The sequence below is a fragment of the Cetorhinus maximus genome, chromosome 32, assembly GCF_964194155.1.
Source record: "Cetorhinus maximus chromosome 32, sCetMax3.hap1.1, whole genome shotgun sequence".
Lineage (NCBI taxonomy): Eukaryota > Metazoa > Chordata > Chondrichthyes > Lamniformes > Cetorhinidae > Cetorhinus > Cetorhinus maximus.
In genome coordinates, this window is record NC_135910.1 from 13477953 (window position 1) to 13505890 (window position 27938).

General features: G+C 47.5%; 1 long non-coding RNA gene across 1 annotated transcript; it reads left to right on the top strand.

Annotated features, from left to right (window-relative positions):
* The first annotated feature begins 1699 nt into the window (after window positions 1–1699).
* On the top strand, window positions 1700–26849 carry LOC144671421 (uncharacterized). Its single transcript, XR_013573933.1, has 3 exons — window positions 1700–1722; window positions 20949–21012; window positions 26711–26849. It is a non-coding gene; the product is annotated as an uncharacterized LOC144671421 (long non-coding RNA).
* Window positions 26850–27938: the final 1089 nt, after the last annotated feature.

Below are 27938 nucleotides of genomic sequence, written 5' to 3' on the forward strand. Positions count from 1 at the left end.
GGCTCCTTTTAAAACATGTAAATACATTTTGGAAAAGGTGCCCCACGAGGGAAAGGTTCCTTTTAAATCAACCTTGTTACGACCAACCGAGGCGGGGGGGGGGTTGAATAAAGAAGGGGAACCAGTTCATCCCTCCTCATCCGACAGCATAACAATTTGGGGTACCTCGTCCGGTATCATAACAAATTGGGGGAACCTCGGCTGGGGACAGGGTGCAACAGCGGTAAGAGCGGGAGAGATTCCTGGTCAACCTCTACCATGACTACCCATAGCTCCAGACAACAACACGCATGTAAAAGTGTATTTTGCCACAGCAACCGGGACTCCTTGGTGGTCTTCCGGGCTTAATATTGAGTTCAATAACTTCAGCATGAACTCTCTCCTCCATCCCCACCCCCTTTCCGATCCCCCCCTTTTCCAATAATTTATAATTTTTAAAATATATTTTTCTTTCCCCACCTATTTCCATTATTTTTTAATTCATTTCCATCCATTGTTTTATCTCCACCTTTTAGCCTATTTCGATCCCTTCCCCCCACCCCACCCCCACTAGGGCTATCTGTCCCTTGCTCGTCCTGCTTTCTACCCTTAATGTCACCATTAGCACATTTCTTAGCTAATATCACCACCGTCAACATCCCTTTGCCCTTTTGTCTATGACATCCTTGGCAATCTCTTCTTTGCCTCCACCTATCACTGGCCCTCTATCCAGCTCCACCTGTCCCACCCCCCCCTCAACCAGCTTATATTTCACCTCATTTCTATTTTTCCTTAGTTCTGATGAAGAGTCATATGGACTCGAAACGTTAACTGTGTCCCTCTCCGCAGATGCTGTCAGACCCGCTGAGTTTTTCCAGCTATTTTTGTTTTTGTTTCAGATTTCCAGCATCCGCAGTGTTTTGCTTTTACCTCTTTGGTGGTCTGTTTGGCTCAGTTGGTGGGATGGTCGGTGTGGATCAGACCGGTGCCAACAGCATGGGGTTCGATCCCCGCTCAGGTTGGGGTGGACCTGGGACCTGCTTCCTTGTCCCACCCGTGGGCAGAGGTTGTGGTGATGTCGGTCGGACCTCCCTTGGGGCAGAGGTCTCAAGAAGGAGAATACGGGATGGGTAGTGGGGGGGGGTGGAATGGACTGAGAGAAAGGGAGCTGGGGGCAGTGGAAGAAACTGAATCCCCGGAAAGGGGCTGGTGCAATGAAACTGGAATATTAGGGTCAGTTTCACCTTTGGAACTCTCTAGCCCAGAGATCTGATCGTCAACAGACATGACCCTCTGAACAGCATTCTCAACGCTCAGCTACCGCGGTGCTGACTGTGATATAGATCAGCCCCCAGGGTGTGGACCAGGGTAAGGATGTAACCATTTACATTCAGAGCAGAAATATCGTCCCCATATCAATGCCAGCTGTAGTGCCAGATAAAAGCCAACAGTTCGGTCACTCGGTGGAACAGGTGCCCTCTGGCACGTTCCCATGCAGGGTGCGGAAGCGAAATGGAACGTACTTTGTGACACTCTCTACAGCACGACACTCCCAACATACCGGATGCAAGAGTTGGAAAAAGGCTAACATGGCCACTATGGATCCCACCACTCAATCCAAGCCAACCGCTCTCGTTAGTCGCAAGAGAGATCTGAGCGAGACGACTCCGGCTGCATCAAGAAATAAAGTCCGACAGACTCCTGGGAGGCACGCCAATGACTAAAAGTGACATCAGCACAAAGGTGAGAGCCGATTGGTGGGTAGTGGGTAAGTGTTTTTCTCCAGTTTAAAGTAGATTAAGCTAAGGGAAGGTAAGCGTTCTAATTTTTATTTAAAGCACATAAATAATTTAACTTTTTTTTTACTGTATTTTACTTAGTGTAAGGGTTTTTTTTCAACTAGAGGCATGGCAGGGCAGCTCAGTCCCATGTTATGTACCGCCTGCGACACGTGGGAAGTCCTAGACGCTCCTTGCGCTCTGACTAACCACGTGTGCAGTAAGTGCCACCAGCTGCAGCCACTTGAGCTCCGGGTTTCGGAGCTTGAGCAGCAGCTGGAGGCACTGAGGTGCATCCACGAGGCTGAGAGTTTCGTGGATAGCATGTTTTTAGATGTGGTCACCCCACAGTTTATGGCAGTGCAGACAGAGAGGGAATGGGTGACCATCAGTCAGCAGAATGGTGTCAGGCAGGGAGTCAGGAAATCCCCAGGGTGCATCTCGCTAGAGAACCATTTTTCTGTGTTGGAAAACGGTGAGAGTGACGGTTCCTCTGGGGAGTGCAGCCTCGCTCACGGCACTGAGAGTGGCTCAGCTGCACAGGGGGGGAGGAAAAAGAGGGGAAGAGCAATAGTGGTGGGAGACTCAATAGTAAGGGGAACAGACAAGCGTTTCTACGGCCGTAGACGTGACTCCAGGATGGTATGTTGCCTCCCTGGTGCCAGGGTCAAGATGTCACTGAATGGCTGCAGGGCATTCTAAAGGGGAAGGGCAAACAGACAGAGATCATGGTACATATTGGTACCAACGACATAGGTAGAAAGAGGGATGAGGTCCTGCAAGCAGAATTTAGGGAGCTAGGAAACAGATTAAAAAACAGGACCCCAAAGGTAGTAATCTCTGGATTACTTCCGGTGCCACGCGCTAGTGAGTATAGAAATAGGAGGTTAGTCCAGATGAATGCGTGGCTGGAGAGATGGTGCAGGAGGGAAGGCTTTAGATTTCTGGGACATTGGAGACCGTTTCTGGGGGTGGTGGGATTTGTACAAGGCGGACAGGTTGCACCTGAACCAGAATGGGACCAACATCCTTGCAGGGAGGTTTGCTAGTGCTGTTGGGGAGGGTTTAAACTAACTTGGTGGGGGGATAGGATGCTGAGAGGACGTTCAGCAGGGGGAGATGCACAGCCAAAATTAGAAGAGAGAGCAAATAGGTCTGGAAGGCATAGAAATTATAGGCCAGTTAAGGCACAAGGGAGCTTGGCAACGTTGGATGGTATTTATTTTAATGCAAGGAGTCTGACGAATAAGACAGATGAGTTGAGGGCACAAATTAACAAAGGAAGTATGATATGATGAGAGAGAGGCAGGATTGGCAGCTCAATATTCCAGGATATAGGGTCTTCAGGTGAGACAGGGAAGGAGGTAAAAGAGGAGGGGGTATGGCAATGTTGATCAAGGAATCAATTACAGCAGTAAGGAGAGATCACATCTTAGAAAGCTCCTCAAATGAAGCCACATGGGTAGAACTTAAAAACAAAAAAGGAGCAATCAGATTGCTGGGAGTGTACTATAGGCCCCCAAACAGTCAGAGAGAAATAGAAGAGCAGATATATAGGCAAATTTCAGAGAAGTGTAAAAATAATAGGGTAGTAATAGTGGGGAATTTCAACTTATCCAACATTAAATGGGTTAGTCATAGTGCGATAGGTTTAGAGGGAGCGGAATTCTTAAAATGCATCCAGGAGAGGTTTTTAAGCCAGTACGTAGAAGGTCCTACAAGAGAGGGGGCGGTCCTGGACTTAATTTTAGGAAATGAAGCTGGACAAGTGGTAGAGGTGTCAGTGGGGGAGCATTTTGCAGATAGTGATCATAACTCAGTTAGATTCAAGGTTGTTATGGAAAAGGACAAGGATGGGCCAGAAATCAGAGTTCTAAATTGGGGGAAGGCCAATTTTAATAAGATCAGGTATGATTTGGCCAGAATGGACTCGGAGCAGCTACTTTTAGGTAAATCTGTGTCAGAGCGTTGGGACTCATTCAAGAAGGAAATAGGGAGAGTACAGGGCCGACATATTCCAGAAAAGATAAAGGGTGGGACCAACAAATCCAGGGAATCCTGGATGTCGAGGGATATACAAGATTGGATAAAGAGAAAAAGGGAGGCTTATGGCAGATACCGAGGGCTCAAAACAGCGGAAGCCCTAGAGGAGTATAGAATGTGTAGGGGGGAACCTAAAAAGGAAATTAGGAGAGCAAAAAGGGGGCATGAAAAAACATTGGCAGGTAAAATAAAGGAAAATCCAAAGTTATTTTACAAGTACATTAAGAGTAAGAGGATAACTAGGGAAAGAGTAGGGTCCATTAAGGACCATAATTGTAATTTGTGTGTGGAGCCGGAAGACGTGGGTAGGGTTCTAAATTAATACTTTGTGTCGGTGTTCACATGTCAGAGGGATGACGTGGGTATGGAAATCAGGCAGAAGGACTGTGATATCATTAAAGAAATTAGCATAGAAAGGGAGGAGGTTCTAAGTGGTCTGGCAGGCTTAAAAGTAGATAAATCTCCAGGCCCGGATGAAATGTATCCCAGGCTGTTGAGTGAGGCAAGGGAGGAGATAGCAGGGGCACTGGCAATAATTTTCAATATCTCTCTGACCACAGGAGAGGTGCCAGAGGACTGGAGGACAACCAATGTGGTGCCGTTATTCAAGAAAGGAGGAAGGGATAAACCAGGGAACTACAGGCCACTCAGTCTAATCTCAGTGGTGGGGAAACTATTGGAAGCAATTCTGAGGGACAGAATTAATCTACACTTGGAGATGCAGGGATTAATCAAGGACAGTCAGCAGGGCTTTGTTAAGGGGAGGTCATGTATCACCAATTTGAATATTTCGAAGAGGTGACCAGGTGTGTAGATGAGGGCAATGCATTTGATGTAGTCTACTTGGATTTCAGCAAGGCTTTTGATAAGGTCCCGCATGGGAGACTGATAACGATGGTAAGAGCCCATGGGATCCAAGGCAAATTGGCAAATTGGATCCAGAATTGGCTGAGTGGCAGGAAGCAGGGGGTGATGGTTGAGGGGTATTTTTGTGACTGGATGCCTGTGTCCAGTGGGGTTCCACAGGGATCGGTGTTGGGTCCCTTGCTGTTTGTGGTATATATAAATGATTTAGACTTGAATGTAGGATGGTTGATCAGTAAGTTTGCAGATGACATGAAAATTGTTCCACCTCCAATATTCTCCCTCCACTTGGACCCCTCCCTCTGGATTCTTACCTTCTCTTGATCTTTTCATTGAGAACTGTCGGCATGACATTAGCCGTCTCAATTTCTCTGCTCCTCTCACCCATTCTAATCTGTCTCTCTCTGAACTCACTGCACTCCGTTCTCTCAGGTCCAACCCCAACATTGTCATCAAACCCGCTGACAAGGGTGGTACTGTTGTTGTCTGGCGCATTGACCTCTACCTCGCGGAGGCTGAGCGTCAACTCGCAGACGTTTCCTCCTACCTCTCCCTGGACCATGACCCCACCACAGAACATCAAGCCATTGTTTCCAGGACTGTCACTGACCTCATCTCCTCTGGAGATCTTCCTCCCACAGCTTCCAACTTGATAGTCGCCCAACCTCGGACGGCCCGCTTCTACCTCCTACCCAAAATCCACAAACAGAACTGTCCTGGCAGACCGATCATGTCAGCCTGTTCCTGCCCCATGGAACTCATTTCTCGTTATCTTGACTCCCTTCTCTCTCCCCTTGTCCAGTCCCTTCCCACCTACATCCGTGATTCCTCTGACACCTTACGTCACATCAACAATTTCCAGTTCCCTGGCCCCAACCGCTTCCTCTTCACCATGGATGTCCAATCCCTCTACACCTCCATCCCCCACCAGGATGGTCTGAGGGCCCTTAGCTTCTTCCTTGAACAGAGGCCCCAACAATCCCCATCCACCACTACTCTCCTCCGTCTGGCTGAACTTGTTCTCACACTGAACAATTTCTCCTTTAACTCCTCTCACTTCCTCCAAATAAAAGGTGTGGCTATGGGTACCCGCATGGGCCCCAGCTATGCCTGTCTCTTTATGGGGTATGTGGAACATTCCTTGTTCCAGTCCTACTCCGGCCCTCCCACAACTCTTTCTCCGGTACATCGATGATTACTTCGGTGCTGCTTCATGCTCTCGTCGGGACCTGGAAAAATTTATTAATTTTGCTTCCAATCTCCACCCCTCCATCATCTTCACATGGTCCATCTCTGACACTTCTCTTCCCTTCCTTGACCTCTCTGTCTCAATTTCTGATGATAGACTGTCCACCAATATCCGTTACAAGCCTACCGACTCCCACAGCTACCTCGACTACAGCTCCTCACACCCCGCTTCCTGTAAAGACTCCATCCCATTCTCTCAGTTCCTTCGCCTCCGTCGCATCTGTTCTGATGACGCTACCTTCAAAAACAGCTCCTCTGACATGTCCTCCTTCTTCCTTAACCGAGGTTTTCCATCCACGGTCGTTGACAGGGCCCTCAACCGTGTCCGGCCCATATCCCGCGCATCCTCCCTCACGCCTTCTCCTCCTTCCCAGAAACATGATAGGGTCCCCCTTGTCCTCACTTATCACCCCACCAGCCTCCACATTCAAAGGATCATCCTCCGCCATTTCTGCCAACTCCAGCATGATGCCACCACCAAACACATCTTCCCTTCACCCCCCTTGACGGCATTCCGTAGGGATCGTTCCCTCCGGGACACCCTGGTCCACTCCTCCATCGCCCCCTACTCCTCAACCCCCACTTATGGCACCTCCCCATGCCCACGCAGAAGATGCAACACCTGCCCCTTCACTTCCTCTCTCCTCACCGTCCAAGGGCCCAAACACTCCTTTCAAGTGAAGCAGCATTTCACTTGCATTTCCCCTAACTTAGTCTACTGCATTCGTTGCTCCCAATGCGGTCTCCTCTACATTGGAGAGACCAAACGCAAACTGGGCGACCGTTTTGCGGAACACCTACGGTCTGTCCGCAAGAAAGACCCAAACCTCCCTGTCGCTTGCCATTTTAACACTCCACCCTGTTCTCTTGCCAACATGTCTGTCCTTGGCTTGCTGCATTGTTCCAGTGAAGCCCAACGCAAACTGGAGGAACAGCACCTCATCTTCCGACTAGGCACTTTACAGCCCTCTGGGCTGAATATTGAATTCAACAACTTTAGATCTTAAACTCCCCCTCCCCCCATCCCCACCCCGTTTCTTTTCCCCCCCCCACCCGCTTTTTTTTCAATAATTTATATAGATTCTTCTTTCCCCACCTATTTCCATTATTTTTAAATCTAAAACTAAAACCTTTAGTCTTTCCACCCCACCCCCACTAGAGCTGTACTTTGAATATCCTGTTTTCCATTCTTAATTAGCACTTTTCTCAGACAAAGACCACCACCTTCAACACCTCTTTGGCCCTTTTGTCTGTGACATCTTTTGATTATTATCTGCTCACACCACACCCTCAATGTGTCTCTTCCCCCCCGCCCCCCACCCACCTTAAACCAATTTATATTTCTCCCTTGTTGAAACTATGCTGCAGTTCTGCCGAAGGGCCATGGAGGCTCGAAACGTTGACTGATTTCTTCTCCGCCGATGCTGCCAGACTTGCTGAGTTTTTCCAGGTAATTCTGTTTTTGTTTTGTTTTGGATTTCCAGCATCCGCAGTAGCTTTTAGCTTTTTGTTTTTATGAAAATTGTTGAGATGGTAAATAGTGAGGAGGATAGCCTTAGATTACAGGAGGATATAGACGGGCTGGTCAGATGGGCTGATCAGTGGCAAATGGAATTTAACCCGGATAAGTGTGAGGTGATGCACTTGGGCAGGACAAACAAGGCACAGGAATACACAATGAATGGTAGGACCCTGGGAAGTACCGAGGATCAGAGGGACCTTGGTGTGTATGTCCACCGGTCCCTTAAGGTAGCGGGTAGATAAGGTGGTTAAGGCATATGGGATACTTGCCTTTATTAGCTGAGGCATAGAATATAAGAGCAGGGAGGTTATGCTGGAACTGTATAAAACGCTGGTTAGGCCACAGCTAGAGTATTGTGTGCAGTTGTGGAATCCGCATTATAGGAAGGATGTGACTTCACTAGAGAGAGTGCAGAGATTTACCAGGATGTTGCCTGGGCTGGAGAGTTTTAGTTATGAGGAGAGATTGAATAGACTGGGGTTATTTTCCCTGGAGCAGAGGAGATTGAGGGGGGACATGATTGAAGTGTATAAAATTATGAGGGGCATGGATAGGGTAGACAGGAAGGAACTTTTCCCCTTGATGGAGGGATCAATAACCAGGGGGCATAGATTTAAGGTAAGGGGCAGGAGGTTTAGAGGGGATGTGAGGAAGAATTTTTTCACCCAGAGGGTGGTGGGAATCTGGAACTCACTGCCTGAATGGGTGGTAGAGGCAGAAACCCTCATAATATTTAAGAAGTATTTGGGTGTGCATTTGTGATGCCATGGCATACAAGGCTATGGGCCTAGTGCTGGAAAATGGGATTAGAATAGTTAGGTACTTGTTTGACCGGCGCAGACTCGATGGGCCGAAGGGCCTTTTTCTGTGTTATGACTGCTAGTTACAACTTTGTCAGACTATCCACATGTCCTTCAGCCCTGGGAATGTCAGGGGCATGTATGAAGAGATCACAAAGACAACAGATCCATCAGTGAAGAAGACAGCATCAGTGAGGCAGGCTGATTCTTGATCGACAAGATTTATGGCGGACAGGGAAAATGGATGATATGAAACTTGGGAACTGTGAGGAGGTTAGCTTTTTTTTTCATGGGATGTGGGAATTGCTGGCTAAGCCAGCATTTATTGCCTGTCCCTAATTACCCTTGTTCAGGGAGCAGTTAAGAGTCAACCACATTGCTGTGTAAGCCAGACCAGGTAGGGTTGGCAGATTTCCTTCCCTTTAGTGAACCAGATGGGTTTTTACAACAGTGATTTCATGTCCTTATCAGACTTTGAACTCCAGATTTTTATTGAATTCAAATTTCACCATCTGCTGTGATGGGATTTGAACCCTGGATCTCTGAAATACTAGTCCAGTGACAATGCCACTACGCCATCATCACCCCACTAGTGTAGAGCTTCAAAAGTACATAGACAAGTTGGTGGTGGGCAGATAGGTGGCAGATGAAGCTCAGTGTGGAGAAATGTGAAGTGATTCATTTTGTAGGAAGAACATGGAGAGACAACATAAAGTAAAGGGTACAATTCTATAGAGGGTGCAGGAGCAGAGGGACCCGGGTGTACGTGTGCATAAGTCATTGATGGTGGCAGGACAGGTTGAGAGAGCAGTTAATAAAGCATATAGTATCCCGGGCTTTATTAATAGGGGCGTAGAGTACAAGAGCGAGGAGGTTGTGTTGAACTTGTATAAGGCACTGGTTTGGCCTCAATCAGGGTAGTATTGCGCCAGTTCTGGGCACCGCACTTTACAAAAGATGTGAAGGGCATTGGAGAAAGTGCAGAAAAGATTCACGAGAATAGTTCCAGGGACGAGGAACTTCAGTTATGAAGGTAGGCTCGAGAAGTTGGGACTGTTTTCCTTGGAGAAAAGAAGGCTGAGAGGGGGTTCGATAGAGGTGTGCAAAATCATGAAGGGTCTAGACAGAGTGGATAGGGAGAAACTGTTCCCATTGGTGGAAGGATCGAGAACCAGAGGGCATAGATTTAAAGCGATTGGTAAAAGAAGCAAAAGCGACATGAGGAAAATCTTTTACACGTGTCGAGTGGTTAGGGCCTGGAATGCGCTGCCGGAGAGTGTGGTGGAGGCAGCTTTGATTGAAGGGTTCAGAAGGGAATTAGACTGTTATCTGAAAAGGAAGAATGTGCAGCGGTTATGGGGGAGAAGGCGGGAGAATGGCACTAGGTGAATGGCTCATTCGAAGAGCTGGCACAGACAGGATGGGCCGAATGGCCCCCTTCTGTGCGGTAAGCCATTCTGGGATTAAGGCCACGGTCAGATCAGCCTGAATGGCGGAGCAGGCCCGCTGGGCCGGAAGGCCTACTCCTGCTCCCATGTTCTTAAACAGGGGCCCTGATGGTGTGGTCCCCCTCTTCAGAAAAGGCCCTGAAGGATAGAAAGTCTCTTTAGGATTGATGTGATTTCCCTTTAACTAGGGCCCTCGTGACAGGACTCGATGTGTTTGTTTTGTTCCCCGGACTATAGCTATCCCTCCTTGGAGAGAACTATAATCTTGGCTTTGTGATTGGAATGTTTTGTGGTATTGGAGCCGGTGAGAATGCCCGATTGGGACCTTTCCCGTTCTTCCAGTCGTGGGACAGGGCTTAGTCCCTCAGTCCCCTCCCTGTGTGCTGGCCCCGGTGTCACAGGCTACAGCGACTGAGCTAATTCAGGATGAAACAATTGATCTTAAATCTTGGCTTTTGCAGAGCGGAATCTCTCCCAGTCCTTGGAGGGGGGAGTAGCGTCAGTCACAATTCCCGATCAGAAGAATTGTTGTTGGATTGTTGCCGAGCAGGAGGAGGCCATTCCTGTCCGCTCCGGCTCTCCAAGTGAGCTGCTCGCCTGTTGCTGCTTCCCCCGCCTTCTCCCCGTAACCCTGCACGTTCTCCCTTTTCAGCTAATAGCCCAATTCCCTCTTGAAAGCCTCGCTCGAGCCTGCCCCCCAGCGCTCCCTCGGGCAGCGCATTCCAGATCCTAACCACTCGCTGCGTGAAAAGGTTTCTCCTCGCGTCGCTGTTGCTTCTTTCGCCCACTACCTTAAATCTGTGCCCTATCGTTCTCCGCCCTTCATCACCGCGAGCGATTTCCCTCTATTTACTCCTCGCGATTTTAGACGCCTCTTTCAGGTCTCATTTCGACCTTCTCTTCTCCAAGGAAAACAGCCCCAACTTCTCCAGTCTATGTACGCAGCCAAAGTTCCTCACCCCTGAGACCATCCTCGTGAATCGATGTGAAAAGAGACTTCTCAACGACCTCTCTCCCTCTGCTTGCTGCACCGCAGCCCCCTACACCCCACAAGCAATCCTGTCATGACTGACCAAAATGGTCCACTCCTGTTTCAACGTGGACGGGCAATTAAGGTGGGGGCCCGGGGGGTGGGTGGGGAAAGGGTGTAGCTAGTGGCAGGATCACTGGGCCTGCGTACATCTCGCAGTGTGGCGTAGAGCAATACTCAATGGCATCAAAATATACCTTCAAGAGGTCCAAAGATGTTTCTCTATACAACACAGCGCTGCGCCAAATTCTCCCTCCGGACCCCCCCTCTTTCCATTCGCCTTGCCTCCCTAATTTGCTCTGCTCCTCTCCCACTCTCAGTGTCAGGCACTGCTCTTGTGACCCCAATGAGCCTCATCGGTCATTCAGCTGCTGGGGGCGTCACAGTTGGTGCCCAGGTCCTATTCTTCCGGCCGGGACCATACAGGCCAGAAAGGCCCAAAGTTTGACTCTTGGCCTATGTGAGCTGATCAAGAACGGTCGTGTGTCCAATTCTGGGCGCCGCATTTTAGGAAGGATGAGAAGACCTTGAAGGGAGTGCAGAAAAGATTCACGAGAATGGTTCGGGGGATGAGGGGACTTCAGTTATGTGGATACATTGGAGAAGCTGGGGCTACTCTCCTTAGAGTAGAGAGGGTTGAAAGAAGATTTGATAGAAGTTTTCAAGATCATGAGAGGCCTGGCCTGAGTAGATATAGAGAAACTGTTCCCGTTGGTGGAAGGGTTGCAAACCAAAGGACACTGGTTTAAGATGATTGGCACTCCTCTAGTTCTGGCCTCTTGAACATTCCCGATTTTAATCGCTCCACCATTGGTGGCCATCCTTCAGCTGCCTGGGCCCCAAACTCTGGAATTCCCTCCCTAACCTCTCTACCTCTCTTTCCTCCATTAAGCTACTCCTTAAAACCTACCTCTTTGAACCAAGCTTTCAGTCATCTGACCTGCTGTCTCCTTATGTAACTCAGTGTCATACTTTGCTCTATAATGCTCCTGCAAAGCCTTGGGATGTTTCATTACGTTAAAGGTGCTATATAAATATACGTTGTTGCTGTTAAAGGTGGAGGAGGTCTTGTGGTGCAGTGGGTAATGTCCCTGCCTCTGGCCCAGATGCTCCAGGTTCAAGTCTCACTTCAGAGCTTGATGGCTATGGAAGGTGTGATCATTAACATGGCCAAACAGGTTGATTATCAACCTGTAAATCCTTCCAATATGTCTGACAACAGGTAGTAAAGAATGGGAGAGTTTCCTGGTCAGCCATACTGAAGAAGGCAACAGCAGAACACTGCAGTACTTTGGCAAACATAGTCATGGACAATCCAATGGAAGCCCATGGTTGCCAATGCCCTCCTAGGGCAGTGTATCTAGAGGAGAAGGAGATTGTTAAAGTGAAATGAATTATAAAGTTGTTGGCTCTAGCTCAATGTCCATTGAGTCAGAAGTCTTGTGGGCTCGAGACAAGTCAGTGGAATACTTGCCTGGATGAGTGCAGCTCCAACAACACTCAAGAAGCCCAACACTATCCAGGACAAAGCAGCCTGCTTGATTGACACCCCATCCACAAACATTCACTTCAGCGTGTACCATTTACAAGATGCACTGCAGCAACTCACCAAGGCTCCTTTGACAGCACCTTCCAAACCCACAACCTCTGTCACCTAGAAGGACAAGGGCAGCAGAAGATGCATGGGAACATCACTGCCTGCAAGTTCCCTCCAAGCCACACACCATCCTGACTTGGAAATATATTGGCAGTTCCTTCACTGTCACTGGGTCAAAATCCTGGAACTCCCTCCCTAACAGCACTGTGGGCGTACCTACACCACATGGACTGCAGTGGCGCACCACCACCTTCCCAAGGGAAATTAGGAATGGGCAACAAATGCTGGCCCAGCCAGCGATGTTCATATGCCAAGAATGAATTTTTAACGAGTGAAGCAAGTCCCACTGCAGGGAATTGAGCACTCAATGTGGGCTGACGCAACCAGTGAATCGTTGAGTGAGTACTTCACTGTCGGAGTTGCGGCCTTTTAGATGAGATGTTAACTCCAATGCCTATTCTCTCAGATGGGCCTATAATATCATCCCATGGCAGTATTTCCGAAGGAGTCCATCCTGTCCAATATTGATCCCTCCACCAACATCATCGAGTCAGGTTATCTGGTCATTATCGCTTTGCTGTTTCTGGGAGCTTTCTGTGAGCAAATTGGTTCCTGTGTTCCTACACTAAACAGCGGCTACACTTCAAAAAAGTACTTCCGTTGACAGGGCGAGCTATGTTCTGGAATGTGTTACCTGAAAGGGTGACAGAAGCGGTTTCAACAGTAATTTTCAAAAGGCAATTTGATAAATACTTGTAGGGGAAACATGAGCTCAGGGGAAAGAGCTGGTGAGTGGACCTTTTATTGGGCAGCTCATTCAGAGAGAGCTGGCACAGGCTCGATGGGTCGAATGGCCTCCCGTGTTAATCATTCTACGAGGCATGGGCTGTAATAGTGATCTTGGAAGTCCCGAGGTCGTGAAAGGGAGTCTGTTGTTGCTGTGAATGGGGCTTTAAGCCCCAACCAGCTGACCAATCGAGCGACAGCTCTCTGTGACAATCGCTGTGCCTTTAAGACTTTGATCTACAGCGCCCCTTCACCACTGCCCTCCCCCTCCCCCCAGGATGACCGCATTTGGCTTCAAGAGGTCATCAATGTTTTTGTCCAATTTACTGTGTCTCTGTGTAATGTCCCTGCGTCCAGGGAGCGTGTGAACTGACCTTGTCGGTGCCCTTAGGGATCCTCACACACAAATGCACTCATATGTTCACCTCCCAGAAGATATGATCAGCCCCAGATGCTGATTTTCCTTTCAGTCCGACTGCAGTTTACAGTGAGCTCAAACAGTCCGGGGTTCCTGGAATTGCAGCTGTAGGATTACAGTGTGCAGCGCGGCCTGACTGAACTTAAGAGGGAGGGCAGCTGGAAAATTGGGTGCAAGCTGCGAGAGTGTGGGAGTGGAAGAAAACTCTTTGAAATGAATGAGCAAGGAGCAGCTACTGACTGTCACACCCCCAAATAGAACCAAAAGGAATCCATCATTTTAACTCCCGCAAAATGGAAAATATTAGCAGCCAATGTCCCCATCAAACACTCCTAGGACAGGTACATCACGGGGTTAGATACAGAGTAAAGCTCCCTCTACACTGTCCCCATCAAACACTCCCAGGACAGGTACAGCACGGGGTTAGATACAGAGTAAAGCTCTCTCTACACTGTCCCCATCAAACACTCCCAGGACAGGTACAGCACGGGGTTAGATACAGAGTAAAGCTCCCTCTACGCTGTCCCCATCAAACACTCCCAGGACAGGTACAGCACGGGGTTAGATACAGAGTAAAGCTCCCTCGACACTGTCTCCATCAAACACTCCCAGGGCAGGTACAGCATGGGGTTAGATACAAAGTAAAGCTCCCTCGACACTGTCCCCATCAAACACTCCCAGGGCAGGTACAGCACGGGGTTAGATACAGAGTAAAGCTCCCTCTACACTGTCCCCATCTAACACTCCCAGGACAGGTACAGCACGGGGTTAGATACAGAGTAAAGCTCCCTCTACACTGTCCCCATCAAACACTCCCAGGACAGGTACAGCACGGGGTTAGATACAGAGTAAAACTCCCTCTACACTGTCCCCATCAAACACTTCCAGGGCAGGTACAGCACGGGGTTAGATACAGAGTAAAGCTCCCACTACACTGTCCCCATCAAACACTCCCAGGACAGGTACAGCACGGGGTTAGATACAGAGTAAAGCTCCCTCTACACTGTCCCCATCAAACACTCCCAGGACAGGTACAGCACGGGGTTAGATACAGAGTAAAACTCCCTCTACACTGTCCCCATCAAACATTCCCAGGGCAGGTACAGCACAGGGTTAGATACAGAGTAAAGCTCCCTCTACACTGTCCCCATCAAACACTCCCAGGACAGGTACAGCACGGGGTTAGATACAGAGTAAAGCTCCCTCTACACTGTCCCCATCAAACATTCCCAGGCCAGGAATGTTATTCTTACCTCATTCAAGAGGTGGTGCTGTAATCTCTGTTTGCCGTTGATTTTACTGTATATACATATCTCTTTACAATGTATCTATCTTTATTTAATATCCTAGCACTAGCAAATACTTCTAACTGACTTCAGGATTCTCAATTAAAAAAGTAGAAATAAACAACTTGATCTCTAACTGACCTCCAGAACTATGTAAGAACAATTAGCCTCTAACTGACCCAGAAAAGCATGATAATTACACCTTGCAACCTCAGTGAACTGCACCCAGCCATCCCTTGAGCAGTAGAGTAATCTGCTGTGCCTCACATGCTGAAATGTTCCCAACCTTATAACAAAGCACATCCCCTAATCAGCATGAACAGTGCCACATGAGCTCCCTCAGTATTGTTAAACAGGCATTAAATAAGATTAGGAGGAAAGGAGACCATTCAGCCCCTCCATCCCGTTCTGCCATTCCATTAGATCGTGGCTGATCTGCATCTTAACTCCTTTTACGCACTTTGCTTCTGTGACCGCTAATATCCTTACCAAAACAAAAATCTCTCTCAATTTTGAAATTGTAAATAGGCTCCCAGCCTCAACAGCTTTTTGGGTGGATTTCCAGATGTCTGTCACCCTTTGTGTGAAGAAGTGCTTCCTGACATCGTCCCCGAACAACCTAGCTGTAATTTTAAGGTTATGCCTTTGGCCTGTGCTCCCACCCACCCCAAACCAACTGGAGGATCTGATTTTTCCAGGATGGGTTTGGGGCGGGAGTGTCGTAAGATGGGAGAAGGAGGTAGAGATTGAGGGAAAGAGTTGGAGAGAAGAGTGGTGGGGGGGCGGAGAGAGAGAGAGAGGCAGGAGACGGGGAGCATGGGAAGACAAGAGGAGGGAGAGAGAGGCAAGTAGAATAGGATGGGGAAGGAGTGAGCTAAGGGAGGGAAAAAGGGATAGAGAGGCAGGGTGAAGAAAGTGAAGATGGGTGCTGAGAAAAGAAGAGAGATAGAAAAGGTGGAAAGGGAGAGAGAGGGGGGACTGTAAGAGGGACAGTGTGACAGAACGAGGAGGAGGAAGAGAAATGAGGAGACATACAGTCACAGTGAGAATAACACAGAGTCCAGTTTAATAATTTGTTCCTATTAGATCTCAATATAAATATTTAAAATGGATTAAACTAAAACTGGCCTAAAAACAGCTTTCAGATGTAGGAAGGTTTGACCCCAGTCCTGTAAACATTTCCTGATAATTCCCCTTTCCACGAAATTGTACAAACTATCGTGGGTGACTTAAAGTTCAAAACTGTTTTGTGGTAACTTAAAAACCACAGTGTAAAAGGGACAAATGTTGGTGAATCTCTTGTGCTGATTAAGACAAAGGCTGTCACTGTTCCTAGTGTTAGACGGGTCAGGAGGGTATGCATGGAATGCACAGTAACCTCTACAGAAAATCAAAAATGCAACACTGGTTAAAGCACAAGATTTGGACAGTGTAGAGGGAGCTTTACTCTGTATCTAACCCCGTGCTGTACCTGTCCTGGGAGTGTTTGATGGGGACAGTGTAGAGGGAGCTTTACTCTGTATCTAACCCCGTGCTGTACCTGTCCTGGGAGTGTTTGATGGGGACAGTGTAGAGGGAGCTTTACTCTGTATCTAATCCCGTGCTGTACCTGTCCTGGGAGTGTTTGATGGGGACAGTGTAGAGGGAGCTTTACTCTGTATCTAACCCCGTGCTGTACCTGCCCTGGGAGTGTTTGATGGGGACAGTGTAGAGGGAGCTTTACTCTGTATCTAACCCTGTGCTTTACCTGTCCTGGGAGTGTTTGATGGGGACAGTGTAGAGGGAGATTTACTCTGTATCTAACCCCGTGCTGTACCTGTCCTGGGAGTGTTTGATGGGGACAGTGTAGACGGAGCTTTACTCTGTATCTAACCCCGTGCTGTACCTGCCCTGGGAGTGTTTGATGGGGACAGTGTAGAGGGAGATTTAATCTGTATCTAACCCCGTGCTGTACCTGTCCTGGGAGTGTTTGATGGGGACAGTGTAGAGGGAGCTTTACTCTGTATCTAACCCTGTGCAGTACCTGCCCTGGGAGTGTTTGATGGGGACAGTGCAGAGGGAGCTTTACTCTGTATCTAACCCCATGCTGTACCTGTCCTGGGAGTGTTTGATGGGGGCAGTGTAGAGGGAGCTTTACTCTGTAACACAACACGGATATTTTTCCACCATAAAAGTTAATTATACAATGAAACTTATATATTTATCATTAATTTAGTTTACTTATGTAATATGATTATAAAATGTATTGTGGAATCTCCAGAGCATTTCTGAGGGAGTGCTGCATTGAGAGGCAAGGGAGCCTGGAGGTAAATAATGAGTGAACAGCTTTCTAGTCTTCCCAACTGGATGAAGGAGGTCCTAAGGAAGAATTCCTTAATACCCTCTGTTGGATGCACTGGTGTTACAGGATGAAGAGATGTTTGTCTTTGCTGAAACACCTTTTGGTGAATTTCAATGCATCGCTACTGAGAAACGGATTAACTGAAGGTGGCAGATAATTTGGGAAATATTCTTGCGATAATGCATCAGCGTCGGGGGACATTCAACAAAGCTCTTTCGTGGGCATGGGAGGATCCCAACAATTCCTGTGCTATTCAGAGTTATATTTTAAACGCCTAGTTTAGACACAATCTGTTCACAGATATTCTAGACACAGACGATTTAAAACCCAATTCAAAACTCAAAAGAGAATTGGATAAATAAGCTGAAAAAAGACATTCGCAGGGCGACAGGTAAAAGGTGGGGTTGTGAGATGAAGTGACTTGGGATGGGATTTTCCCAGATTTGCACCAAGTGCGGTAGCGGGCGGGTAAGACGATGTTTTACCCGCCGACTGCGATGGCGTGCTTTCCTGCCAACGTGGACGGAGAATCCAGCAGAGGAGACCAGCTGGCCTGATAATGATGCGCTGACGTATGACAACGAGGCTCCCGACGTCCGATGGCGGGAAACGCGGCCCTCCATAGGCAGGCAAGAGTGGACGACCGTGAACTGGTTTCACACCGTTGTGAAACCGATCGCGCCCCGTGTCGTCTGCTCGCGCCACCGATCGCGCCCGACGCCAGTGGGCATGGAAAATTTTGCCCTTGGTCTTGTGCAGAGAGCTGGCACAGAGGCAACAGGATGACTGGCCTCCTACACGCTCGAATCATGCTACGACTATATTGGGCACAATTTTAGGACAGCGGGATTTTACATTCCCGCTGTCCTCAATGGGATTTATAATGGCCCGCCTCATTTTACAGCCCCTTCCCCACCGAAACGGGGCTGTAAAATTCTGCCCATTAACTCGACGCCCTTACCCCCACCGACCTTGTTTGATAACTAGGAATTAGATGCAATTTTAGTCTTCCTTTAATTCAGAGCAAAACTAGCGCAGGCATTAACCCTCAGCACTACTGGCACCCAATTGAATGAGTGGGTATAAATCGGAAACTCTCCGCTGGTGACTCTATTGTTCGTGTTTCTTAATTAGTTGCTTGCCGGTACAGAACGTGAGCGTTGCTGAAAAAAAGAGACATGCTGTTGAAGTTTTTTGTCTTCCACTCATCAGGACAGATTCGCACGAATACCAAATCTCAAAGGGAACAACGAGTTAACAATTTAAATTGCGGCCTTTCTTTGAAATTTGGCATTCTTGCATCTGTCCTGATGAGTGCAAGACTAAAAGCTTTGACAGCATGTCTCTTTTCTCATTATTATTCACTGATTGCTGCTCCTTACAAAGTAAATGGGGGAAATCCCCAACCTTTTTGATGCTGCTGATTAGGCGATAACCTCAACGCAATCCCTTTGGCCCAGTCTTGGTTTATCTCTCTTTCTCCCTGCACCGGATCACCCTGTCCCCTACGTCTGAAACATGATGACACCCCCCACCACCTCTCCCACCCTACCCCCGCCCAACCCCACCCCACCTGTAATCGCTGGTCTGATTGGCTTCCCATCGCCTGGCCAAAACTCTGAACAAGCCGATCAACCTGATTTGGCCAAATCGAACACCAAAGCGCAAGTTAGGCAGAAATTATTGGTCAGCAGAGCCGCGGATTTAGAGGATGAATGAAACAAGAGCTAGCTCCTAGTAGTTACTTTTGGCTTGAAAGCTTCTCGCTGACCCCTAGGGGGGTCTGCAGACCCTGACTAGGGACCCCTATTCTATCTAACCCCTGCTCCAACTGACTGGGTATTGAGAATTGCTGAAAAAAAGACATTTTGTCAAACCTTTTTGTCTTGCACTCATCAGGACAATCGCAAGAAAATACCAATGTCAGGGGAAGCAACAACTTTATATTGTTTGTGAAGAGAGTGCTGATTGGTTGGCAAGTGGAGACTGATTGGTCGAGGTGTTGCCATGGAGAATGCACCAGTTATGACACCATCACCAATCAGAGTCTACTTGCCAACCAATCAGCACTCTCTTCTCATAGAGTATAAAGTTGTTGCTTCCCCTGACATTGGTAGCGTTGCGATTGTCCTGATGAGTGCAAGACGAAAAGATTTGACAAAATGTCTCTTTTCAGCAATATTTGAGTTCTATACTACCAAACGACTATTTGACTGGGTATTGTTCCATATATGCATTCCCAGCACCAGTCCCTCACCTTGATGAACTCAAAGCCCAACAAGGACAATACAGGTAGATTCCTTGTTGACTATTCTGCACAGATTTATTGGTCCAGCTCCGCTAGTGAATCAAGGTCATCAGCCAATACTCCACTATACAAGCCCAGTAGCCACCTGTTCAATTTTCAGAGTCTGTGTTCAGTCACTGACCTTGGCTGAGGCAACACTGGGCAATCAGACATGATCATGATGCCCCCATGGTCGAATAGCACACCAGCACTCACTGTCTACACACAGTCTGGGCTACTTAGGTATTTTAAAAATTCTTTCTTGGGATGTGGGCATCGCTGGCAAGGCCAGTGTTTGTTGCCCATTCCTAATTGCCCTTGAGAAGGTGAGTCACCTCCTTGAACTGCTACAGTCCATTTGGTGTGGGTATACCTACAGTGCTGTTAGGAAGAGAGTTCCAGGATTTTGACCCAGTGACAGTGAAGGAACGGTGGTATATTTCCAAGTCAGGATGGTGAGTGGCTTGGAGGGGAACTTGCAGGTGGTGGTGTTCCCATGTGTCTGCTGCCCTTGTCCTTCTAAGTAGTAGGAGTTTGAAGAAGAGTCAAATTGGACTCAAAATGTTAACTCGATTTCTCTCTCAATGGGACTAGCGGAATAATATTTCGGCACGGACCAGAAGGGCCAAATAGCCTGTTTTCTCTGCTGTAGTGTTCTATGGTTCTATGGTTCTCTACCGATACTGCCAGACCTGATGATTTTTTTCCAGCACTTTCTGTTTTTATTTTAGGCGGTAAATGTCCTGAGTTTGGAAAATGCTGTTGAAGGAACCTTGGAAAATTGCTGCAGTGCACCTTGTAGATGGTATACAGTACTGCCACTGTGTGTCAATGGTGGAGGGAGTGATTGTTTAAGGTGGTGGATCAGGTGACGATCAAACAGGCTGCTTTGTCCTGGATGGTGTTGTGCTTCTTGAGTGATGTTGGAGCTGCACTCATCCAGGCAAGTGGAGGATATTCCATCACACTCCTGACTTGTGCCTTTTAGTTGGTGGACAGGCTTTGCGAAGTCAGGAGGTGAGTTACTCGCTGCAGTATTCCCAGCCTCTGATGTGCTCTTGTAGCCACCGTATTTATATGGCTGGTCCAGTTCAGTGTCTGGTCAATGGTAACCCCCAGGATGTTGATGTTGGGGGATTCAGCGATGATAATGCTGTTGAACGTCAAGGGGAGATGGATGGATTCTGTCTTATTGGAGATGGTCATTGCCTGGCACTTGGCGTGAATGTTACTTATTGGGCATCTGGTGTTGGTGGAACTGAGTGGAACTCTAGCTGGGTGTGTTCCTGGGGATTTCAATACATAACCTCTCACCTCAAAAACCCCAATTCCACACTCTGCTATTGGCCCATCCCTGCTCTGCCTCCTCGTGCCAATTGGAAAGGGAATGTATCTCCTTGTGTTACCCAATTGGATTAATTTTCAATGTTGAGTGAAACAAGATTTTTTTCTCCATTTTTAATATTTTTAATAATTAATAAGATCACAGAACATAACAAAAATGCAATTTTATTTTTGCAGTATCCATATTCTAAGAAGGTGAGGGGTCAATGCACAAAAAATTACCTGGATGATACCAGAACAGGTAAGTTATACTTCTCAGGAATGACTGAGCAGACTGGAACTGTTATGTTAGAGATATAAAGCTGAGTGTTGACTTAATAGTGATTGCTAAAGTTGTGAAGGGGCTTGATAAGGAAAAGGTAGAGGAGGTTTTCTCTTGTGGGGTGACCAAAACTAGCAGGCATGAAAATAAGATAGTCACTGTAGTGTATTGAAAATTGCATTGCGCATTTTGTCCACTTGAAGCTACCATATACACATGTACCAGCAGAGGGAGTCTGTTAGGAAGGATCCATGTTTAACAGCTTGTGCTATTTGAACTCTGAATGTCCCTGGCTGAATGTATAACTGTTTCTGTCCCAAGAGCTTCACAATGGTGACAGGATGGTGAAAAATAAGAAACATCGCTTACAGGTATGAAACCTTTGGAGGTTTTTGTCTACATCATTTTAAGTTGGCGATTTAGGGAAACAATGCTGCTGTGTTAGAGACACACACATAAGAGGCACTCCAGCTTGCGTTTAGTAATGGAAAAGCTCATACAGTGTAAGCACGCACACTGATCTTGCAAAAATAACCATCCGATGTAGTGTATTGAAAATTGCGTTGTGTACTTTGTCCACTTGAGACTACCATGCACACATGTACCAGCAGAGGGAGTCTGCTAGTCAGAGTTAATAAAGGCTCCATGTTTAACAGCTTGGGCAGTTCTAATTCTAGGTGTCTCTGGCTGGGTATGTAACTCTTTCTATCCCAGAACTTCAGAGTCACCAATAAATCGAATAGAGAATTCAACCGAAAGTTATTTACCCAAAGATTTGTAAGAATGTGGACCTTTGCTAGCAAGAAAACAGTAGTTGAGGCAAAATAACATTGATGCATTTTATGGAGAAAAGAATAGGATATGTTGAGGTAAAGGGGGTGGAATGAGGCTCATAAGGAGCACATATGCAGGCATAGAGACGTCAAACAAATAGCCTGACTTTGCCCTGTGAAAGCATTGTAATTTTTAGTGACCTTATGATTTTTCTCCTGGGTGTTGTTTGCAACCGTGTCCTAGAGATTAATTTTCAATTCTTGGAGACTCCAGGCAATCCTGGAGGGTTGGCAACCTTGCTGGAACCATTGAGATGGGGGTGGGGGAGGGGGGGGGTGGGTGGTGGTGGATGATGTGGGCAGCACTTTGTAGATGTGGAGGAGGAGGAGGTCAGTGATCATGTTGGAGGATTGCCTGTAACAGTGAAACCGCTGGATTTAACCCAAACCCGTCCTGCCCAATGATTGTGAGGAGATGGTAAACTCAGTACGTCAGTGGTTTGTTTTTAAAACTGCTTTGTGTACCCTTAACCTCACAGCCACTAAATGAGCGGGTTTTAATGCCTCTAAAAAATGCTTTTGACGTGTTTGTGGGACTGTACGTAAACATAACGTTTACTGCGATAGACAAAATGTCAACCGTGGCTAATCTATTCTTTGGGAAAATAATTCTGTCAAGTTCAGTCTGTTCCAGGATTTGGATTAAATGCTTATAGCTCACACACTGTGAATGTTTAACCCTTAATGGAAAAGGTTCTGGGAAATAAAAGCACTTCATTTGAAGTTTAGCCAGTGTTCTAAGATGGGGGTTGTTGTGGTGCAGTGAGTAGCATCCTTACCTCTGAGCCAGAAGCTCTGGGTTTAAGTCCCACTTCAGGACTTGATGGACATAGGAGGTGTGTTCATAATGGCTGTAAATCGTTCCAATACACCTGATGGCAGGCAGTAATCACAGGAGAGTTTCCTAGTCAGCCATACTGGAGAAGCCCACAGCAACCTCTGCAGTACTTTGCCAAGCACCATTGTGGACCAAACCAATGGAAGTCCACAGTCACCAACACCATGTTAGGGCCTGGTACCTGGAGGAGGAGGAGTCACTGTTGTAGTGTAGGATATTTGGCAGCTAATCTGTGTGCAGCAAGCTCCCATAACAGCAATGTGATAGTAACCATGTCACCTATTTTTTTATTGACGTCGGATTGAAGGATAAACAGTTCTGAGATAAAACAGCTGATAATCTGATAAGCTGTTCTTCTCCAAAATAGTGCCGTGGGATCTTGCACGCCCACATCCAAAAGTACCTCATTGGCCATAAAGTGCTGTGGGATGGCATGAGGTTGTGAAAGGTGCTATTGAAATGCAGCTTTCTTGTCTGAGATGAAATGGTCTCTCCTTACTCCGTTGACCCAGAAGACCCCTGCAGCAAAATAATTTGACCTGCCCTAGCCTAGTTTCTCATTGGGTTTTTGATGTGACACAATAGCGGGAGTAAAGGGAGCGTTACTCTAATTGTGGCCCTTCTGGTACAGGCCGTGTGCTTGATACAGCTGATTCTCAACCACAAAGACCGTGGGTCAAGCATCACTTTGCCCGGCACATTTCCTTCCCTCCCATCTTGTTGCTATAGAGGTCCCTCAGTTAGCCACAATACTTGAGAGCTGAGCTCCTCCCTTGAAATTTCCACTTGCGGTTTCCAGTAGCAGTGATAGAAATTCGACTGGGGGAGGCTTCGAACGCCAGCACACCAGCCTCCTGCTATACGGCCCCGCTTGATATTCAGTTGTGAGCGTGGGACTGAATGTGGGGGTGGAAAGTACAACGAGCCCAACGGTCAAACATCCAACCTCAAAACAGTCTTGGCTTTTGTTTTTGCCTTGGGAGTCGTGGGGGGAGGGAAGATGTTGAGGAGGAGAGTCCCACCAAAGTTGGTTAATTGCCTCCCGCCCCTGGCAAATCAATTTAGGCTGAGGAACTTTGCCCCCATCCCATCCTAATTATCCAACCCCAGCATTGAGATATTTTGGAACAATGTTGGCGTGTGCAGGGCCCTTTGTAAATGGTCTTCCCACACGCGGCAACATTGCACTTCAGCTCCTGGTGTTTCCTCAACATTTTCCACTTAATTGTTTCTGTGGCCGGCTGAGCTGGAGTACTCTGCGCACAGAGCTGGGTGTGAGAATTGCTGTAAGCCGTCTGAAATTCCAAATACTGTGTTTGTGTTTCCTGAACACTGGCAAAATGTCAGATGGAAGCTTCCAGCGTCTACGCCGCTTGCTCGCGTCTTGTCTTGTTCTACAAAGCTAACTCAGGGAGGAAATGTAAGGCCAGTGCTGGAACCAGGTGACAACGGGAGCCCAGAGCGAGTGTAGGATGGGGTTGCCCACCCTCCAGGATTGGCCTGGAGTCTCCAGGAACTGAAGATCAGTCTCCAGGACACTGAGAAAAATCATCGGGACATTAAAGAAGATTTTTTTTGATCATTTTCTTTGAACGTTTCTCTTTATCAGATATAAAAATATTGAAAATGGAGGAAAAGGCTGTTTGACTGACAGTCAAACATCATCCAATTGGGTAATGAGTCCTTTTTGCTTTCCGATTGGCGTAGGAAGGCCGTATGTCACAAGGATGGACGTATTGGCCGACTAATGGCTGGAGCGTGAGGGGCGAGTCATGTGATGAAGCCTCCAGGAACACGTTTAATCACAGTTGACAACCCTAGTGTAGAGATGTTCAGCTTGGTTGCAGTGAGTAGCACTTGTGCCTCTGAGTTGTGGGGGTCAAGTCCCATCACTCCGAAGACAAAATCAAGGCTGACACTCCAGCCTGAGGGAATGCTGCCTTGTCGGAGGTACTATGTTTTCAGATCAAGTATTAAAACCGCGATCCCATCTCAGATGGGACATACAAAGCTCCCACGGCTCCCCAGAGTAGGGGAGTTCTTCTGGAGTCAGTATTTACCCCTCATCCAACAGGCTGCTGTAAAACCTTGCTGCTTGTAGTGTTCTCTACATTGCAGTATTTCAAAATACCAGTCACGTAGCCACTGCATAGTAGCAGCGTGAAACAGCTTGCTTAACCTCTTGTTCAAACGCTTGAGTCACTTTCGCCTCTCTAGAGTAATTCGAGATAGACTAGGCATTTTTGAAGCCCAAAAGTGATGGGCCTTTGGGCCCATCCGTGAGTTTGTGTGACACACAGTGAGCAACGATCGGATCAGCACAGCCAGTGTACCCCTGGATAATTTTGGTGGGCTCTATTTCTCCGTCGAGCTTCCAAGGTGAGCTCGAGCCCTGTTTACAGGATTGCTGCTAAGGAGCCAGACGAGCCCCAACATCTATCTTGACCAGCGAAGGCAGGCTTGCTGTGGACAGTCGTGGAGAACCCATTAGTGGATTGCTCAACAAACAGGTCGAGCAAAGGGAGCGTCATCGGGCTGCTCCATCCCAACAGTGAATTTGAGTGTGGGACGGACTGTACTAAGGTGCGTAAAGAAATCCTGACACGCGACTGCAGATTCGAAGATCGCAAACATATCGTCTCTGTATCGGAAATATTCGAGTGGGGCAGGAGGTTGGTGCTCGTTCCATCGAAAGCCCCCTTTTGCCCTTTCATCGATTGCCCTGTGGAAATCGATGAAAATGTTAGCGAGTGCCGCACCTTCTGACCGGTCAGTATACACTTCTGGGATTCACGTTAGCTTCACCGCGCTATAACCTTGTAAATAGCGCCCCCAGCCATTTGCTCATTTTGCAAGCTGGAGGGAGCGATAGAGCGTGCCAGAGCTACCCTGTGGGATAACGGCTATCCTGACCGGATCATTGTTTGCCGCGCATCAATGGATCAAACATCACCGCTTTCGGGCCCGAAAAGTGCCCGGTCTATCTCAAATCGCCCTGGAAAGGCAAAGCATCTCAAAACATTTTCAAAAGTGTTTTGGTTAGTCCCGGGGCTGTGAAGGGCGCTATATAGATGTAATCTTCCTTGAATTTGAAGACAGTTTTGTTTCCAACTTTTTATAAAAGCAAAATACTGCAGATGCTGGAAATCTGAAACAAGAACGGAAAAATGCTGGAAAATCTCAGCAGGTCTGACAGCGTCTGTGGAGCGAGAAACAGAGTTAGTGTTTTGAGTCCACCCTGTTTCTCTCCCCACAGATGCTGCTAGAGTTGAAGTTTCCAGTCGGTATGGGTCATATGGACTCGAAACGTTAACTGTTTTTCTCTCTCCACAGATGCTGCTAGACCTGCCGAGCTTTTCCAGCATTTTCTGTATTTGTTTGTTTTCAACTTTCTCCCCCTGAAAGCCACATGTAAACCTTGAATGTTAGCCAACAACTTGACCTTAAAGGTTAAAGGTCACAGTCCGACCTGTAAGGCACAGTGGGCAAAGATCCAACTAGGGGAGACGGTGGTACAGCGGTAATGTCACTGGACTAGTAATCCAGAGGCCCAGGTTAAATTCAATGGAACTTAAATTCAATTAATAAATCTGGAATTGAAAGCTAGTCCCGGTGATGGTGACCATGAAGGTGTTGTCGATTGTTGTAAAAACCCATCTGGTTCACTAATGTCCTTTAGGGAAGGAAATCTGCCGTCCTTACCTGGTCTGGCCTACATGTGACTCCAGGCCCACAGCAACGCGGCTGACTCTTAGCTGCCCCTCTGAAATGGCCTTAGCAAGCCACTCAGTTCAAGGGCAATTAGGGATGGGCAACAAATGCCGGCCTAGCCAGTGACACCCACAACCCATCAAAGAATAAAAACAAAATTGACTGGGGTAGAATTGGTAAACAATAGCACATTGATCAGGCGAATAATTTGTCATCTTGGCAGCTTTTGAGTGGGATGGCTCAGGACAAGAGATACCAATGAGCAAGTAATACGCATAAACTTTTTTATTTACAGAGTGCAACATTTGTACCAAACTCTTCGATGTTGTCGTGAACCGAGAGAGTCTTTCGAAACATAGTCCGCATTCACACGCTTGAATTCAAGTCAATCTCATTGACTGCAATAGAAAACCATCATTACAGTACAACACAAACTGGAAGAACAGTGAGACAATGGTCCTTCACATCAGTAGGTAAGGTTATAGTCAGTGCTGGAGGCTCCGAATTCCTATAGATAGTGCAGTCACGCTACCCTGCACCAACTGGGCGACATTAACTTACAAAACGGTCTCTTCCCTTGTTTCACATGAAAGAAAAAAAAACAAAAGCCAAGGGTCATAAGCATAAGATAGGCCACTCATAAATCCAATAAGGAATTCAGGAAAAGCGTCTTTGCCCAGAGAGCGGCGAGAAGGTGGAACTTCCTACCGGAGGGAACGGTTGAGGTGAACAGCCTGGACGTATTCGAAGGGAAGCTAGCTAAAGCACTTGAGGGAGAAAGGAACAGAAGGTTCTGCAGATCGGGCGTGATGAGGAGGGGTGGGAGGAGGCTCATCTGGAACATTCGGAGAGAGTAGCCGGGCCGAAATGGCCTGTTTCCGTGCTGTAAATTCTATAGGGAGGGGGTTGCAAGGCAGCAGAGTGTGATCAGATGGCTGGTAGCAACCAATCCAAATCTCTAATGATAATATGTCTCCCTGTCTGGTTGGGTCGGCGCCCAGCCACTTGAGCTGGCCTTCTGAAAATTTCTAAATTCCAACTGGGGATTCTACTTTTAACCAACAAAAAAAATATATACATTTTTCACTTCTTTTTCGGTGGAGCAGCTACTCATTAAATTCTTTCCTTCACTAGTCGTGAGGAGTCACAAATCCCGGTTTCCCACCCACCCCACCCCTACAGTACAGCCTCATCCCATCGCCCATCTGCTTGGTAGGTGGTGGACCCCAAATTCATTGGGCAACATCCGTCAGTGCATTCGCGAGAAGGAGGGAATGGTCCAATACCCCACGGCGTGTGTCTGGTTTAAGCTGTGGAATTGACCCAGGGCTTGAAGTGCAACTGGAAGGTAAGGTTAATCACTTTGTGTTTCTGATCGGTCCTGTCCCCTTCACCACTGTGTCCTTGTCTCTCATATTACTAAAGCAAAGGGCTGGAGGGCACTTTGATCATGTGGCACACTGGCACAACAATGGGCGGTGCCATAGAACAACAGGACATCCGCTCCCAGAGCTTCATTGTCC